Source organism: Podarcis vaucheri (genome assembly GCF_965113315.1).
Source record: "Podarcis vaucheri genome assembly, chromosome: 6".
NCBI lineage: Eukaryota > Metazoa > Chordata > Lepidosauria > Squamata > Lacertidae > Podarcis > Podarcis vaucheri.
The window spans coordinates 76,882,280-76,902,336 of NC_138764.1; the positions used below are offsets into that span (position 1 = coordinate 76,882,280).

Sequence of the window (20,057 nt, forward strand, 5' to 3'; positions counted from 1 at the left end):
CAGGAAGAGGGATTGACTGTTAAAACAATCTGGAGTAATCTGTGAGGGGACTGGGGTCTTCTAACAACTCTCAGAGCCCTTAACAACTACGCTCCCCATGAGTGGTATGATACTGCTTTATGGGGCTCCTCAACCTGGGAAGGTAGCTCATCTAGGAGAAGGAAAACTCTTATCCTAAACTTTCACTGCGTTGCGGCTACACACATTCATGAGAAATGCTTCAGAGGTAAACCCTGAGGAAAAATCTGTACCTGCTGCCTTGCGGGACATCTTCAAAAGAAGAAAAGGCTAAGGAGTAAACCCTACACAAATCTGGAGTGGGGTCCATAAGGCAGTTGGGTGGCGTATTGTGTGCCTCCTTCTGGCAACTCCTGCAGCCAAGCTGGTGCCAAATGTATTGCTCTGCTTTCCTTTGGGCCACATCAGTTTTGTCATCTGGGTAGTCCAGGACCTCCATACACACTGCCCAAGCTTGCATCCCTGTGTTGCATTTTTAGACCAAGTCAGTGGGTGAATCCAGTGGTAGTGTGCCTGAAATAACAAGTTTCAAAAATGAATTTTAAAAATTCTAAATGGTGGTGCAGCATCATATATGCCATAAATGGAAAGGCTCATGTGTAGACACAGGTAGTTGCAATAAAAGAAAAGAAAAGAAAGCTTATCAGTGTGGGAAATGAATTTAGTTATGGTGGCAGGGGGTAGGAATAGAAACTATTCATATTGACAAGCTGAAAATAGCAAGGTTGAGAGAGGAAATGAGCATGTGGGGCAGTGGAAATGGAAGAATCAAAGTATACCATGATGTTAAGCTTGAGGAGAAGATCAAGCAGTAACTGCATTGTCAATAACAAGAGAATGTGATATAAGCAAGGAAACCCAAAGCTAAGTGTTAACAAATTATTTTTCAGGAAATGAGCAGACCTACTGAGAAGAGAGAGCAGAGAAAGGAATATGAAGGAAGACTTGATACCCGATTGTATACATCAAAAGAACAAATGAATAGAACCAAAAAGATTTTTATTTTTAAGCAATCCTTTCTCTGTATCCCAGGGGTGGAAAACCTATGACACTCCAGAGCTACTAGACTACATCATCCCTGACCATAGGCCATGGAGACTAGGATTGATGGGAGTTGGGGTTCAACAACATCTGGAGCTCCACCCACAGAATGTGTCTGCTGACAGAAGAAGTGGGGTGTGATTTTTGCCTCTGGAGCACAATGGGAGCTGGAATGTGGGGAGGTGGGCCATAAATAGAAGTGGGAATTGATGAAAATCACCTCAATCCCTTCTGCCAGCAGGAGCCTCCAGTGAATCATAGACCCTGCCATGAATGGAAAGAGCCCTTCCTCTTGCAGGGGGGCAGTGATGAAAGTTAAATTAAACTATAGAAATTGCCCCTATACTGACTCCTCCAAGAAGACTAAATCAAGGGTAACTCAAGTGTGTTGGATATCTTTCACGGTGCTACCACTGAATTTTTACTCTCTCGCTTCTTAGATCAAGAGTAGCCATTGCAATGTCCTCTAGAGATGTTCCTAGATTCAAACTCCTACCACCTGACAGTGAGGTTTGGTTTATATGGGATGCTGGAAATGCAAAATAAATAATCCACTGAAGGGGAGCTTACATAGAAAGCTACTTTTTCAGAGGGCCTTCTCAACAGCGGCCCCTGCCCTGTGGAACGCCCTTCCAGCAGATGTCAAGGAAATAAGCAACTATCTTACTTTTAAAAGACATCTGAAGGCAGCCCTGTTTAGAGAAGTTTTTAATGTTTAATGCTGTATTGTGTTTTTAATATCCAGTTGGGAGCCGCCCAGAGTGGCTGGGGAAACCCAGCCAGATGGTTGGGGTATAAATAAATTATTATTATTATTATTATTATTATTATTATTATTATTATTATTATTATTTCAGACCATTGGTCCATCTAGCTTAGTCTTGTCTAGAGTGATTGCCAGTGACTCTCTAGTGTCTCCAACTTTCCCAACTCTGCCAAAAGATGTTAGGGATTGAACTGGGGAACAGTTTAATGTTGTACCACTGGGCTATGGCCTCTCTATCTAGTCCCAACCTTGTTCATACAAGTCTTATGTGTGCAGAATCCAGCAACCAGGTGTCAGTGTGATCTCACATTGGTAACTTTATTTTACACAACCAGCATCACTTCTAAATTAGGCCTAATTCAGCTCAAGAGGCTGTGATGGCCTATCATCCCATTTAAAGGATGCTGCTGAATTGTTATTTATCTCACACAAATCCTGTTCACTGGAACTCTTTGGTTGTTTAATCAAAAAGTTTATAGCTAGATGTTTATGGAAGGTTGCCTTTGCAATCACATACTCCAGTGTTTCTTGGAGAAAGACAAAGCACTTTCCAGAAGCTTGAGAGGTCAGCTCAAAACTACAGTATTGTTGTTGTCATCAATATGATCACCATATCATTTTTTTTAACAGTTGTTGTTTAGGGAACCCAGTATACATATCCTTGCTGTTTTCCTGTATGTCCTTTGAAGGCTTTTGCCCTGCACATCAGCAAATGGCCAACCTGAGGTAACTGTGCTCAGATCAAGAAGGAAAACCCTTTTCTTTCCCCCAGAAGGAAGCAGGGGTCTGGCTGATGCTGCGCTGGCTGAGAGAGGTGCAGTTCACTGCATGGGGCTTGACAACTGCATTTTTTACACAGAATGAAGCAAGAAACCTGAACAAATACCATTGTGCTGACAGAATGAAAGGGCTGCTCACTCTTTTTTCATTTTTGACAGAATGAAGAAAAGCTTTTGACAAAATCCATTCTACCCTGGGAATGAAGTTATTTATTTGACTAAATGCATTGTCTCGCTCAGAATTTTTCTTTTTCTTGCTTTTCTTTCAAAAACACACACACCCCAAAAAACAGACTCTCTTGTCATTTCAGGCAACTTGAACCTGGCAATGCTGTAACCAGGCCTCTCAATTTTGGGTTTCTGACTCCAAATGGAGGCAGATTTCCTAAGTGCCAGCCATACAAAGTTTGCCTGCGTTTTAAAAGTGAGATGTTTTATATAACCTGCTCTAGTAATTCTAGGATGTTCAGCAAATGTTTGAATCTCTGAAGGTCTGTTGTGAAGCACAGATGCCAAACTGAAATGAGATGTGGTTGTGTTTTTACATACACACAGCCTGGTTGTGCAAAGGGCAAATGAGTTCTCTGGCCAGATGATATTTTTTTTTTAATTTACTACCATTCAACCTGTCTTGGTTCAGTAAAACTCGCCCCATACCAATTATTGCCAACTCAATAGTTTCATGTGGGTGTATATATCAAGTCTTCAAAATCTTTTACACGCTTAAAAGCAGCAACTAAATGAATCTGAAGAACTGCAGTACAAGAGCCAAGAAAACTACCATCATTTTGAGTGGGCAGATGTAAAAGAGGACAAGGCTCCTGTATCTTTAATAGTTATGTAGAAGATTGGCTTTCAGCAGCTGTAGTGTGCATAATAAATGACATGACAAGGTATTAAAGGGGGAGAAGACCTGACCCCTTTATCTGCCTCTTCCTCATCATAGCAAGCCAAGCACCTTCCAGAAAAGGAGGCTCTTTAACATGCTGGTGATAAGACTATAAAGAAGTGGGGAAGATGGACCTCCCCCTGAAGAGAGTTCCAAAAGTGTGCCTACAGAGAAGGGTATTTCTGTGCCCCAACCTACATCCAGATACCCACCTGACACAGTTAATGCCAAATCTCCCAGGACTTGCAAAATGTGTGTTAAGTGTCCCATTTGCCCTAATTGGCCACCCTCCACTGGGAAATAGGTTTGTAGTCTTGATTAATATCTACCTCTTGAATAATCTGCAGTTGACAACTCATCTGGGGATTCCAGTGCCCATAGGAATTTCTAACATTCAGTAGAAATATTTCCCCACGGCTTCAACTCAGCAGAAGCTTGCACATTGACCCTTCTGCGCCCTCGTGCTGTTATGCAGTTGTGATTCCTCACCTCTGCATCACCATGCTCTTCTATAGTTCTGATTCCTCACCTCAGCAACATATACATTGAAGCGGTGAATGCCACGGTCGTTGTCTGTTACGTGCTGAGGTTTATTAATATATGTCATAATACCCAGCCCTCCTCCCACACACCTTATGTGGACACCATGTTAAGGCGCTTACTAAGCTCTGACTCACGCAGTTCCTGTATTGTTTGAAAGCCCAGAGTACAAAGATTTACAGAAAAATAACCGATGTGCTAAATCTGGCATCTGCAAAGTAAGTTTCAGTAACGTGTTTTCCTTCTGAAGCACACATCAACAAGTGAAGTTACTTGTCCTGTAATACTGAGATGTGACTGTTGTTTTAAGAGAGACAAGGCTTAGCCTTGGTGTAGTTATAAAAATAAATGGGAAAGCAGCACATTATTTAAGATTTTCCTCCCTCTTGAATGTATGATATGCCTGCTTAAAAGATATTGCACTGAATCCATAGTTTACCCTCTGTGGGCAGAGGGTCTCCTACTGTCCACAGAAGGCTTTTGATACACTAGAGGGATCTTGCTGACGGAGGTGAATTTTCCCAGTTTCCCCTCCCCATGTTCCCTTATGCACTACCTCCCACACTGTTGTGGAAAGTCCCCCAGCCTTCAGTAACAGTGTGGGAGGTGGTGCTCGGGGCCTACGTGGGGCAGGAGGGGGAGTCTGTGAAAGCTGCTTCTCCTTCCCCAGCAGGAGCAAAGTCTGGATCCACCCCAAGTGTTCTTTTTAAAATGACATTTAATGCCTCCTTCTTGAAATCCGGCTGGTGCCAACATTGGTAGGTTTTCAGTCCAGCTAAAAACGGACCTCTTTAGCGAGGCTATAAATCATATGGAGTTTTTGACACATTCTGCTACTGGATTTTGAGTGGAGATGAGATTGGTTGATTTTATCATTTAAATGCTTTTATTGGAATTGTTGTGTTTTTAGTTTGATTTTATATTTTAAGTACCCTGCTCTGGGATTATGTGTTTGATAAGTTAAAAATAAAAATAAAACATACAAAAACAATATGTATAACTATGGGCTCATCTACACTTATCTTTGTTTTGCATTTCTAGGCATGGGTCTGCTCCCAACCCTTGCCCCTAATACTTTCCCCATGAAAACCCACTCTTTATCCTTGAATTGGAGCGAACAGCAATCCATAGAAAACCCAAATTGCTGTTGGTTCTGATTCTGCATTAAATATTGTGTTTTCCTGGGAAAAGCGGGGGGGGGGGGAGCACTCAAACACGAACCAGGAAAGCACAGGTTTCTGCGGGGAAGAAGATAAATGTGGATGAGCACAAAGTTATGCTCTTTGGTACAACATTTATGTCACTTTTGTATGTCAGTTCCACATATCCAGGGCTTTTTTTTAGTTGGAACTCAACGGAACTTAGTTCCTGCACCTCTCAGATGGGCACCATTGCCATTATAAGAGAACAAGGGAGGTCTTCATGGTGAGTTCGGGCACCTCTTTATCTGGAAAAAAGCACTGCACGTATCTCAAATATTGAATTTGAACCAGGTCCTTTGAAAACATTAGAGCTAAACATTTTGAACTCGGGGGGGGGACTAATTTAGGTGAGTAATGTGATAACAAAGAGTATTAGTAGGGGAGCAAGGATTTAACCTATGCTTAATAGACTGTAAATTAAAGCTGGACACCTGAATGCAGTGCTGGCAAATAGTTTGGAAGAGTGCCCCCAACGCCTCACCATCTGCCAGGATTGAGTCCTCCTGGACCTCAAACTTGAGGTCTCCTCAGATGAGGAGCAAGAGAAGCAGGACCCACCCAGCAGATCTTCATACTGCCAGTGATGCTGAGGCATGATTGCATCTGGACTTCCCTGCCCATGATTGGAGGTCTTCGCCCCTTGGTTCCTGGTTGGATCTGCATCTGGTGAGATTCCCATGACAGAATTTGGGAGAAGGTAGCACACATTCAAATGAGGCCCTTTAGATGCTTTGGAGGCATCAAGTTGTAACAAGTGTTGCAGGGAACAAGAAGCATAATGTTGGTTGAATCAGGGGTGGGGGTGGATTCCCTAGCCTGTCTCCATCCTTTGGTGAAAGACACAGGTTCCTCGATGGGTGGAAACCAGGAATAAAGGGATAACTGTCAGTATTTATGTTAGCAAAAGTGCATCAAGGTGCAATCATTAGCCAAGATTTTCTCTCTCTTTTCACTTCAGCTTTGTTTACAGTGGAGAATTTGATAGCTTGCACACTATTTTGCGACACTTTGATTGACCTGATAAAGGAATTGCCCTATATGTGTGGTTTTTTGAAGTTTCCACTGTGGCTCCCTCTCAGCACCTGATAAGCTGATAAACTGAAGGAGCACATAAAATTCTGTCTTGGTTCATATTTTCAGTTATTCAAATACAGGAAAAGGTTGTTCCACCACCCACCCACATCTGAGTGTACGCTTGTGTGCATTTGGATTCTTATCCGATTCATTGGCGATTCATTTAGTTTGGAGGGAAGTTCTGTTAGTTTTCAGTGTTAAGGCAAAGAAAATATTAGTATTCTATTCAGTAGAAAATTGTGTACGAATTATATTTTGAACCGTTATGGGTCTCCTCCCTCTTGGTTTTAAGATCAACTAAAATCCTGGACAGAAAAGTGCACTGGCCTCCCAGTCCATGTACTGCTCATGCACTCATGAGAAGGAAGAATAAGGGTGGATGAGGATATTGGGCATTCTTGTGATCTCTCTGCATGTGTGTGGCTATAGTCATGCCAGGAAGGATGCTGCTGCATAGATCTTAAAGCAGGGATGGGGCGGCCCCCCAGATATTGGAGGACTCCCATCAAGCTCAGCCAGCTTGGCCAGTGATCAAGGATGATGGGAGTTGTAGTCCAACAGCATCTAGAGCAGCCTTTCTCAACCTGTGGGTCCCCAGATGTTGTTGAACTACAACTCCCATCACCCTTAGCTAGCAAGGCCAGAGCTCAGGGATGATGGGAGTTGTAGTCCAACAACATCTGGGGACCCACAGGTTGAGAATCACTGATCTAGAGGGCCACAGTTTCCCTAGCACTGTTTTAGGGTACTGAGTCAAATAAAATTCAGAACACATGTAATTTCACTTATTTTATTTTTTTAGGCATGTACACTCCAACTTTTTGTAATAAAATCGAATTCACAGTGACATGTTCCTGTCCATCTCTCTTTCCCTCCTTCCATGCAACCACAAATTTAAGCACAATCCTAACAACATAAAACAAAAGAAACAATAGTACACATCATTTAAAAACTATGGGTTGAATCCATACTAAGTTGGACTTAAGTCCTGCTAAAATGAATAGGTTGAGAACCACTGATCTAGAGGGCCACAGTTTCCCTAGCACTGTTTTAGGGTACTGAGTCAAATAAAATTCAGAACATATGTAATTTCACTTATTTTATTTTTTTAGGCATGTACACTCCAACTTTTTGTAATAAAATCGAATTCACAATGACATGTTCCTGTCCATCTCTCTTTCCCTCCTTCCATGCAACCACAAATTTAAGCACAATCCTAACAACATAAAACAAAAGAAACAATAGTACACATCATTTAAAAACTATGGGTTGAATCCATACTAAGTTGGACTTAAGTCCTGCTAAAATGAATAGGACAGGTTAGTCATGGTTTAATTTAAGTCTCTCTTCTTTTCTGCAAACAAACCATCTGCTTCATATTAACAAAAACAGAATACAAACATCAAAAATGGCTTTGAGTAAAAAGGCATCTGCTCAAATAGAAAATTATAAAAGTGGCTACTGCATTTTTAAAATGTGATTGCTGACAGCATGGGTGCTCTTAAATGTGGCCATTTGTAATATATATACCCTCATACATAAGTTAGGAGCATTGGTGGAGAAAATGACAGTGGAATGCATCTTTCAAGTGCTTGGAACACAGATCACGTGATGGCTGTCTCTGTTCCTCAAAGCTCAATCCCATAAAACAGGTGGGGAGTTCAGGGAGAGTTCTCTCGCACTCCCTTGACACAGCAGGATACTGAGGAAAAGAGATCAGAGACAGTGTTGTAAAGAGACTGAGAGACAAGACTCCCTAGAAAAACATGCTGTGCTAAGTAAGGAGAATAAAGCAGAAGCTTAAGTGTTATCTGTTCCTTAATCTAGTCGTCTGTAGGGATCTGACCTTCTCCCAACAGAACCCAATAGCAAAGAGGGAAAGTCCTCTCCCCCTTCCATTCAGGTATATTATCCAAATTAATTGCAAAGCCACCTGCCCAAATGTTATATGAGAGAAGGAGAGCTAACAGCATGTTCCTTTCATAGTATGCACCACCCAGGTCTGAACTTATAATCAGTAAAAAATAAATAAAAAATAAATGTTGAGGTGGGAAAATTCAGAACTCAGGCAAGTTCACAACCCATTTCATCAGCTGATCCAAATCCAAATCAGCTCTGACTGGTCTTGATTCACTGGTTTGGCTTGCAGGTGTGATTTTAAGAGAGAAAAGTGTGTGCAGAGCCCTGCCAGATTAGGCCAATGGTCTGGCATCCTGTTCTCAAAGTGGCCGGCCACAAGTCCTTAAGCCAAAGTGATCCTGCACGCCTGAGTCCCCACCTGGAAATTGTTGAACTTGAGACCACCTTTGCTCGTGGTTGTCTGAAAAATGATGACACATATACGTCTCACGGATAAACTGTTCCGTTGAGGCAAGGGGAAAATATACTTGCCCTTTGCTTCCGTTATACCGCTGTTGACATGGTTGCCTCTTCGCCGTCTAAAAGTGCTACGTGATACATGAAATTGACTAAATTCAAGAGCCCAAAACGATCCAATTTGGTGAAAATTACTGAGGTGGTGGGTTTGGTGGGCAGCCACAGCGGTGGTGGGAAATTCAAATTTTCCACTGGGACACATCTTATCGGAAACGTGACTTTGGCTTCTATTGCTAATACTTTCCTAATAAATAATCTGCTAGATATAGTTTAAAGGACATACTAATAATACAACATAATGTTTAATCCTTCTGAAATTGGCCTGGCAACACTCTTGATTTTCAGGTTTTGATTTTTAGCCTAACAATGGAAGTTAGCTAGATTTGTATAATCTCTGGGAACAAAATATCTCTTCTACAACATAGACCTCTGTGGTTGCTATTATTTGCATAGGGAATTTTATTTCACCTCTAACAGCCTGATCTTATGTTTGTTAATTTTGAAGCCAATGCATTTGTTTTTCCATGCAGGTTTTTTAAAAAGTGATTAATTTATGTAATATATGGTATACCTGATATATTTTCCCCCACTGGCTACTTTCGGTATCCATCCTGAGGCTATCTGGTTTGACCGTTCTTTACTGTTTAATTTTTGCCTTGTTCTTAGTATGCTTTAGTATTACCTTCATAAAAATCCTGATAAAAAATATTGTATACAAACTTGGAACGCTATACAAGGGTTATGTATACATGACTAGCTTAATATGTAGCCAGGACATTCTTTTTCTCGATTCAGATGAAAGCTACTGGGGAAAGGGGGAATGCATGAGAACACTGTGGGAATGGCAGAATATATACAGGCAGTGATTTTCTTATTTTGGTAAAAAACAAAATTATGTGCCAGTACTCATATATTGATAAAAGTGCTGTGAGTGTCAGAACAAATGGCTGCCATGGGCAGCAAAAGAAGTGCTGGTATTCTGTACTAGTGAGTACTGTCACAAAAAAAGAGAGCCCTGGATACGAATAGATGTGGAATTTGATTATTGTTTTGTGTACACAACGTCCAAAGCAAGCAGTGGGAGAGCACTGGATGTAGGATATATGGGTGTGTGTACACAGCCTTTGTTCAAAAGGATTTACATTCAAATAAATGCACAGGATTAATTTATCTAAGGGCGTCCTTTTGGTATTTTTCAGAGCAATCCTATGCATGTCAGCTCAGCTGTAAAACCCATTGAGTTCTATGGAGCTTACTACTAGGTACATTTCCATAGGATTGCAGCCTTTGTTTTTGTTTGACTTTAAAGAAATACCTACAGTTGTTGATAAATGTGAATTGAATGGAAAGACCATCCCTGTAATTGTCCTACAAAAAAGAGCAATTACATTACTATGGGGAAAGATTTGTTTTGGTAATTAAATCAGAAAAATAGTGGCACCTTTGATCATTTATGAAAAGGTACATGAACAACTGGGATAGGATTTAATTTGTTTCAAGATGAAATTCACTTGCCTTTTATCCAGATACATTTTTTTGTGTGGAAAACTACTAATAAGAAATCAAATGTAAAAATGTCTATAATAAAAACAAGTTGGCTCTTTCTGTTGAGCCAACATGTATATCAAGCAACTGGAGAAAATATATTAATGTCCTTAAGGACATCAACAACATCTGGCTTAAGTGTGCTTAATTTTCTGCTAGGTTGTGGACCCATTCATTTCAGGCTGCCCAAAACTTTTGAAGGTCAGACTTGGCTAGCTCAAACTTTAATATTGCTTTCAGCAGAGTTCCACCCCAAGTAGATAAATTTTAATTGTTCTTGTTTCCTTGAAGCATAAGTTCACAATTAACATTTAAGCAATGTGTTATGGAAAGGATTGGGTATCTTGAGTTTCATTTCTGAGCAGGGCACTCTGTCTGACCAGGAAATGAAATTGAGAAATTATATTTCCAAACAGCAGCAACCCACTCATATGGCCCCTTTTTCTTTTCTCACCAAAGCATGCAATCTCTTTCCCAGATAGGTTTGAATCAGCCCTTGAGAAGGCTCTCTGTCAGTAGGTAATGATCAATAGTTTCCCCCACCAACGCTGCTTCCACCTTGTCCAGCTCCTAGCAAATAGTGGCTATTTGAGACACCATTCTCATTTGGAACAGGTGCCTACAAATTGAAACTAAGAATGTAGCAAGATCCAGAGAGAATTTGAGCCTTTAATCAACTAACAAGTCGCCAGCCTTTCTTGACCAGGCTTGCTGCCCAGCAAGTTCTATAAGTAGCCAACATGATATGCTTCCAAGTAGAGCTACGGGATGATGTGTACCAGCCTTCCCCAACCTGGAGCCCTCTAGATCAGGGGTCGGCAAGGTTTACTTCGCCTGGGCCAGTTCACTCCCGTGGAGATCGCTTCGTGGGCTGGATCGCGTCTGCACAGATGCGATTTCTGGTGCCGTGGAAGTGAGTCCTCGCTCCATGCTGTGCCGTTTAAGCGCAGCACGTGGGGACTCACCAAGCGCGTGGCTCAGTTTGGGGGGTGGCAGCAGCTTGTGGGCCATTTAAACAACCCCCGTGGACCGCAGGTTGCTGACCCCTGCAACCTGTTTTGGAGTACAGTGATGCTACTGGGGCTGGTGGAAGTTGCAGCTGAAAACATCTGGAGGGCACCATGGTGAGAGAGGCTGATCGTCTCCCTCCCCACACCACGCAGCAGTTGTAGCCATAGCACGATGCTCTGCATACAGTGTGAGTCCCTGCTGAGATTTCATTAAAGTGACAAAACAGTCTTGGGTGGTTTCTTTTCAAGGAAAATGGCTGATGAATGTCTACAAAAGCAAAAACAGTGCCAAGACAATGAAAGGAAGTTCTTGAGGGGCTTTTACATATTTCCAGTCCTCGCATCAAACAAGGTTTCTGTGTAATATGGAAGATCCTTGTAGCAAGCAGTGGATTCATATACACACCTTATTTGTCTTTGGATTTCATTTAAAATATCAGTCGAAGCCCGGAGTCAACTTGCCACAAGTTAATAACAGCATTGACTCTCTTGGTGTGGTCCCTGGACTGCATATAAATTATGATAAATCAGAATCACTTTTCTGAAATGTTATTATTCCTAGAATTCAATTAGAGCATCAATGGCTGGCAGGTATCAAAATATGCTCAACATTTTAAAGTTATTTAGGGTTACAGCAGCCTAAAAATTGGAAAGAAAAATATTCAGGCTGAACCATGACTCAACTTTAAAACATATAGCCTCTGATTTAAAGAACTGGCAGAGTTTAATTTTTTTATATACTGGGCAGGGTTGCTGCAGTTAGGGGTGAGGAGAGCTATAGAGTATCAGCCTCTGAAGAGCCACAGGTTCTCCACTCCTGTTGTCTATTATTATTATTATTATTATTATTATTATTATTATTATTATTATTATCTATTTATTAGTCACTTTTAAAAAACAAAAAGTAAACCCAAAGCAACTTACAATATATGTCACATTCCTGTGTTTTATATTGCACGGTGCACTAAAACTCTTTTTGTGTTATTTCCCACATGCTTGGATGCGTCTTCTAAGGGTCAGAAATGGTCAGGTGGTGCTATCACCTCTGATAGTGCTGAACAACCATTACATGGGGAGGGGACTGACTCTGGAGCCCACCCACTGCCACTCTCTCTTCCATTAGCCAGCAGCACAGCCACTTGTTCGAGCACAGGAGATCTTCACATGTGAGTTGACAGGAGCCATTGTAAACTAAGTGCAGTTTATTCAACACCAAAGGCTTCTGTCACCTCCCTGCATATCATTTCTCACTTTATATGAAACTGCTAATAAGTTTCACTATGTGGTAACACCAGCTCAGAAGCACAACTCACTCACAAACCACTCTTTTAATTGGAACTCTTAGCATTGGTTTGAAGTGGATGTCTCAAAGAAAAATACAATTGTGGAGTTAAAAAAAAACAAGATTACAGTTTTCCCCAGAGAATTCAGTCCCTAGAAAACAGAGATTAACACACACACACACACACAGAGAGAGAGAGAGAGAGAGAGAGAGAGAGAGGGACAGTGTCTGGGGCATGCGTTCTGTAAATGCTTTGCGATAGTTGCTCCCCCAAACTTCCTGGTTTTAACTTGTATTGCGTGGACAGGCGGAGTCCCCAGATCCCGCGCGGTCCCCCCCCCGCCATGTGGAATAACGACTCAAGACAACGTGCTATGGGATTAAATTGGCCACAACTTTATTAAATTTCAGATGTGGGTAGACCTTGGCTCAGGCATTGGGCGTTCTCCCTCCCCAGTCCTCAGCCGGGGACCTAGGGAGCGTCAGGGTTATCCAGTGTGTGTGTGGGGGGGGGATGGGCCGGCTCTGGAGAACATATGTTCAAGCAGAGATAGCCGCCCCCGTTACGCCGCCGCCGCAGGGGAGAGCAATGATGACCTTTCGGCGTACGGCCAAAGCCTCCCTTCAGAAAACCCCTTTAACGGGGAACCCTGATATCGCCACCGCAAAGAGGAAGATGGACTAATCCGCCCAAGGCCTGATACCGCCAAAGTTGTGACGTTTTGCTATGGGAAAGGCGAAACCTGCCAATGCAGGGAAATTCCTTTCCGGCCCTTTAACAGCGACCTTAATGTAGCAGTGCCCGCATACCTGTGAAGAAAAGTTAACCTGCAAATAAGACATTAACTGAGGGTGGGTAGGGTGGGAGAAGCTCTGGAACCAAGTGAGGATTCCCAGGTAAGATCCTCCCTCTATTGTGTGGGCAGGTAATCCCTCCCCTACCTGGCCTGGTCTCCTTGGCAACGCTTCCCCCAGGTGGGATTGGACAACTGACTGAGGTAGGCGGAGACCTCCAGGTATCCCACCTGAGGGAAGGCGAAGCCAAGCCTGTGCTGTTGGTGCCGCTCCAGATCTAGGGGCTGCGCGCGTCCACGCAAAGGGCGCCCCCCGTTTTAAGCGTGGAGCGGTCATTGTGTACTGGGCAGAGGGAGTATGCTAGAGCAGGCATCACATGCCCAGCACCAAGCTTGAGGCAAGGTGCCCTCTGCCACCCTGGTGAAGCACTCCGTCCCTTACATACACCCACACCCACACACTGTGCTACCTTAGTGGGCATAGCAAGCAGGCCAGGGGCAGAAGGGTGAGCAGCAGTTGTAGGGACTGATGGGTAAGGGTGGTGGTGATAGAACAGTAGTGATGGACTTCCTCATCGCAGTGCTGTGAACAGAAGTTCTTTGAGTACTTTGGAGCTGCCTCCGCCATCTTCCTCCCCAGAATGCACTGAGGCACATTGAGATGTCATCCGCTGCTTCTCTTCTCAGTGATGGGCCTCAACTGCTTTGCTATTATTTAAGGGTTAAAGTTCAATACAGTGGTGCCCCGGGTTAAGAACTTAATTTGTTCTGGAGGTCCATTCTTAACCTGAAACTGTTCTTAACCTGAAGCACCACTTTAGCTAATGGGGCCTCCCACTGCAGCTGTGCCACCGGAGCACGATTTCTGCTCTCATCCTGAAGCAAAGTTCTTAACCCGAGGTACTATTTCTGGGTTAGCGGAGTCTGTAACCTGAAGCGTATGTAACCCGAGGTACCACTGTACAGTATTTAGGGCATTTTACTTTTTGTGGAATAATAATGGCCCTAAGGAATGTATAGCATGCAAAGAGGCCTGCAAAGAGTAAAGTTTCGTTTCCTGACATAGATTGTGATTATGGAAGACACCTGGACACTGTTGCAAAGTATATATCTGCGGAGATACTTAAGTAATGACTTCTCCATAGAAACAGTGCTAAGGATGCACTCCTGTACGCCAGCATTCCTCAACCTGGTGCCCTCCATATGTTTTGGACTATGACAGTGTCCTGATGTAGTATACTTTGGGGGTTGGGCACTGAGACATTGGGATAATAAAGATGTCAGCAGGGGCAGTGACATCACTTACCCGAACTCTTCTCAGGGGTGGGCCTGAAATATTTCCTTATTTCTTTAAATGAAGGATGCCAGTGAAAGCTACAATAGGCCTTTTTAGGGTTTGCCTGAATGTGCCATGTGCTTACACTGGGCCTAAGCAATCAGGAATACCTCTGCGCTGCACTTGATGTTTCTATTTAGATGGTCTTCTTCAACCTTATGTCCCCCTGATATATGGACGCCAATGCCCATCACCCCAACCAGCACAGCTAATGGTCAAGGAAGCTGGGAATTGAAGTCCAAAACACCTGCCTGGCACAAAGTTGGGGAAGGATGCAGGAGACCATAGTGATTGTGCAAGAGCACAGAGTCCAAGAAATATGGACCCTAAATACTCGAGGAGATCAGCAGAGGAGTAGATAGTGTTGGCCTTAAAAAACCCTTTCATTGCAGAGGTCCTGTGACTTCAATGGTTGTTTGAAAGGCCAAAATATTGTAGGTACCGTAATTCTTTCCCTCTCAGTCACCACAAGAGAGGAAAAGTTAGATATGGGTCTTCCAAGAAGCTGTTAAAAGGCATCCATGCCCCGCCAGAAATATGATTGGCAACTCTAAAAGAAGATGACAAGTAGAAGCTGATTTAACACTTCTAATACCTGATGGTTTTGTTACATGGAATATGATGAGAATTTGAACAGTATTTGAAAGGCAAGCTCTTGTGATGGTTCTCCATTCGCTCTAGGCATATAGATAGGGGGGAAAGTTAATCCACATCGGGAGAAGGCTTGTATTTGCTGGGTGACTTTGGAACTGTGGTTTATATCTGACCTGATGTATTAAATCTGATTCTTTTGGTTCAGCTGCTGCTCCGTGATTAGGGGCTAAAAGCCTTATACTTAACTGCATGACCAAATGTAGTGAACTGCTTCTCAGAAAGCTATCTCTCACCATTTAATTTGTCTCACTTATCCCTCCACTCTGTCACTTTTAAAGTAACTACTATGATCATAGCAATACCATTTCCCCTTCTATTTGGAAGCAAATAATGGTTCCACAGAAATATATCAGGCACTTAATACTTAAGTGTTGGTCTTGCAAACAGAACACTCCTGAAAGTATGTTCTAAGCTGCAGCTGTGTGGGTGGGGGAAAGTAAGCCCTTAGATGACTTATATCTGTGAAATGCAGGACTAGCTTTACTCTTTGAAAGAGTACAGATGGATTGCAGGTAATGAAACGGTAACAAAAGGTTGTGTTAGGTTCTATTTTACAGAAGCCAATGGGCTATTGATGAAATAACTCCTTCCGTTTTAGTTAGTTGTGAACAGGTGTGAATTTAACAAGAAACCCTTGGCTAGTATCTCTCCAAATCCAGCAAATCCATGAGTGGATTCCCTTGGCTGGATTGGAACTGTGAGTGCAGATTAGATGCTGGTGGACACCCAGGTAGTGTCCAGTGTAATTCCCCCTTTCCACTGCTGAGGAATGTGAGCTTCATAAGAAGATGAGGAGTCCAGCTAGACCAGACCAGAACTGGCCCGAAGGAAAATATAGTAAGCCTATCCCATTCCATGTATTACAGGAGCCACCTTCAGTGCTTGGAATGGGACGATGTCTTGAGCCATCAGGCCAATTTTCCTTTTGGCGGTGGCAATTCAGGCTGTGCAGCATACACAGTCCTCCTAAAAAGGCTTAGAAGGAGCAGCTCCCAGCATCTACCACCTGAGTCAGTTACTGCATGAAAAGGTTAATACCATAGAGTAAGCTGTCCTGCCAGGCTTAGACTAAGTCACTTCCCTTAGCTTGACAGGAACTAGGCAATCAAGCCTACTGTCCTCCTTCAATATACCTGATGAACTCAGGGTGAGGAGGTCTGAGATGGTTTCTGTAGCTTAGACCACATGGCTCCTGCAGTCACTCTGAGTTCCTATACTAATAATTAGGAATTTTGACCATTGTAACTTGAGACAAAGCTATACAGCTGGAAATAAAACTTTTTAAGTGTGTTGTAAAGTGCATTATACAAATGTGATACTAGATGGCGATTGTGAGCTATGGCAAATTCAACATTTTTTCAAAATGTTTTTTTTAAAAAGCATTTTCACAACTTTTTTTTATATGTGTGTAGATTCCACCTAAGCCAAGTTTTACTGCCTGTGCTACTTTTTCTGGATGCTGTATGGAAAAGCACATGAATCTGACCTATGGAGAGTTTGTCAGTAACCCATTTTTAATTTGCCAAACATACAGTCTTTTTCCTGAGGGAAGAGGAACATTTGGGAACTCACTTTAAAGGGCACCTTTTAAGGTTTTACAGACTATATTTCCACACTTCGCTGCATGTTTTGTGATTTTAAATCTCCGCAAGGGTTCTCTAACCAAAGAATACTTGTCCCAAGCTTGGATATTGGCACATATATGTTTCTATATATACCTATTTTCCCCTTAAACCAACAACCACTTGGTGTAAACAAGATGGGGGAAGTCATGTACAGTGGTACCTCAGGTTACATACGCTTCAGGTTACATACGCTTCAGGTTACAGACTCCGCTAACCCAGAAATAGTACCTCGGATTAAGAACTTTGATTCAGGATGAGAACAGAAATCGTGCTCCGGTGGCACAGCAGCAGCAAGAGGCCCCATTAGCTAAAGTGGTGCTTCAGGTTAAGAACAGTTTCAGGTTAAGAACGGACCTCCAGAATGAATTAAGTACTTAACCCGAGGTACCACTGTATTTTGCCACTAGCTGTATCATGCAGGATCCAATGACTAGGAACACAGGAAGCTGCCTTATACTGAGTCACAGGCCATTGGTCCATCAAGCTCAGTGGTTCTTTGAGATTTCAGACAGGGTCCTCTCCTGGTGCAACTGGGACATCCTGCAAGCAAAACAGATGCTCTCCCACTGAGCTAGGGCCCCTGAGCGTTGCAGTTTGTTTGTTGGCTTGCTTGCTTGTTTATCCATTGTGTTTATATACAGTGGTACTCAGTTCTCGAACGTAATCCATTCTGGTAGACCGTCTGAGTTCTGAAACGTTCAAAAACTGAGGCACAAAGAGCTGCCTGCAAATTCAGTTGAGAAAATCAAAATACACACAGCAGAAGCCGTTTGACTTCTGAGGCACGTTTGAAAATGGAAGCATTTATTTCCGTGTTTTCGGCGTTTGGGTTCCGAAAAGTTCATCAGCGGAGACGTTCAAGAACCGAGGCACCACTGTACCAACTTTCTGCCAAGGGTAGATTACAATGTTAAAGGACCAATGAAGTAACATTTAAAGTTCGCTGGAGGGAGGGAAGGGGACAAGCTGACTGGAGCAGGGCCCTGTGGTTGTCTAGGCCTCCCTCCCTCACAATCCTCCTCCTCTTCACAGGGCAGATGGTGTCCGTTGGCCCTGTTGGGAGTTGGAGCAGGCCTGATGTTCTCTGTGCCTGCCTGCCTTGCCCTCTACTTTCTCCTCACAGGTCATTGGGTGGGGGATGGAACAAGCCAGCAGTTGTTGTTTTGTGAGACTTGTGCCACCATAGTTTATTATATATTATATAGTATTATTATACTTCATAGCAGACATATACACTGTCTGGAAGAAGAATCACATTTCCCAACAATAAAACATTGCAGTTTGGATCCTGGAAAAACATAATAACCCTTAAATATAGGTACAATCTTAACTGAAGATGTTTAGGTTCTGCACAAGTAGCGTACTGTTTGATCCCCTGAAAAGGTCCACATATTTGGTAATGTGATACCTAACCTCTGTTGATGAATGTGGGTAGGCCTTCAAGTTTTACACAGTTCAAACAAGGGAAATATTCTGCGAAGGTCAAATGTTTGCACATTTATCGAAGGGTTCTATAAATGTATTGCTTGAACTACTTTTAAGTCTCGTTCTGTGGAACCCAAGGCAGCAGTGCTACTCTATACCAAACTCTTTGTTTATACATTTAATACACTGAGGAAGAGTCAGAGTCGGCTCCCATGAAATCCACACCGCATTGATCCATTGATATGAACAAGGACATCACATCAATCCATTTTAATAGGAGTTAGAACCCAAATATATAAGGCCTCAAACCAGAACATTCTGCCCAAGATTTGTTTTAGCAACATGATCATGAGGAGCAGAAAATAAATAAACTCTAGGACTTAAACTGTTTAAGAGAGTTAAGTGTCTTTAGTACCTTAATATGGGGTTTTAAAAAATAAATAAATCTGAGACTGGAGTTGCTTTCCCCCCAGCTCCAGGCTTATAAAAACCCAAGGCATAATTTTCAGAGTTTTAGTAGTATTTAGGACAGCAAGACCTACTCAAAGATTTTCTTCTGTAACCTGCATCCCTGTCTGTGATAATGAATAGTGGTTTCCTAGCTACAGTGCTGCACATGATCATAAATCTTTGAAAATCCAATTTACAAAGCACGTTTTGCTGCTGTGGTGCAAAAACCTATGGATTGTGCATAGGAACAATGTCCTGTTCTACCCCAATGGTTGATGTACACAAGGCTACATAAGGGTTTTGGGCTTGAGGTTGCTGGCACATCCAAATGCTCAACACAGAGTAACATGTGAAATATCTGAGAGCTGAAACAGTAGTGTAGATCACTGACAGGTAAGTGCTGCAACTGAGATCAGCAGCAGCCAGACCATGGACCTTCCTTTATGAACCAGCCCTGACCCTGTGGTCTTCATCAGAGGCCCTTTTCCACGTCTCCCACCCAAGGGAGGTGCAAAGGATGGCCACACAAGAGCAGATCTTTTCTGTGGCGAACTCCCCCAATTTGTGGAATGCTCTTCGCAGGGCATTATCCTTCTCAATCTTTAGGTGCCAGGCAAATACCTTGTTTACCCAGGACTTTGGTAATTAAGTTGCCTTCTATGGTGGCGCTCACCTTTTAGTGGGGTGGGGCTTGTTCTTATTAATCTGTTACTGGTCGAGCATCATATATATTTTATACTTTTCATTGTGTTGTGGTTTTCTTTTTTAAAAAAATGGCTCTAAATTACTTTTGTGTGTTGCACTTTATCTTCTCAAGTCACTTTGAGACTTTTTCAATAAGTGAATAATAATAATAATAATAATAATAATAATAATAATAATAATAATAATAATAATATCATCTTTATTGTCATTGCCCCCTTCGGGGACAACGAAATTACTTGACTGCTCCATAAAAACACTAATTAAACAATACAGTATAATACAGCAAGGGAGATTAGATGACTTTCAAAGTCTGGGCTTCCCATTCAGGGCCAAGATCACTCTGGAGAAGAAGCTGTTCTTAAGACGGCTCGTTCTTGTCTTCATCGTCCTGTATCTCCGTCCCGACGGCAAGAGCTCGAAGAGACAGTGACCAGGATGCGATGGATCTTTTACTATGTCCAGTGCCTTCCTATGGCACCTTGTGGCATAAATCTGCTCTAAGGTGGAGAGTGGGCAGCCAACAATGCTCTCTGCTGCCTTAACAAC

At 42.6% G+C, this 20,057-nt stretch overlaps 1 long non-coding RNA gene across 1 annotated transcript in view; it reads right to left on the minus strand.

Moving 5' to 3' along the window:
• Positions 1-20,057, minus strand: part of LOC309534385 — a 415,746-nt gene that overhangs the window by 163,533 nt on the left and 232,156 nt on the right. The gene's annotated exons all lie outside the window — the stretch shown is intronic.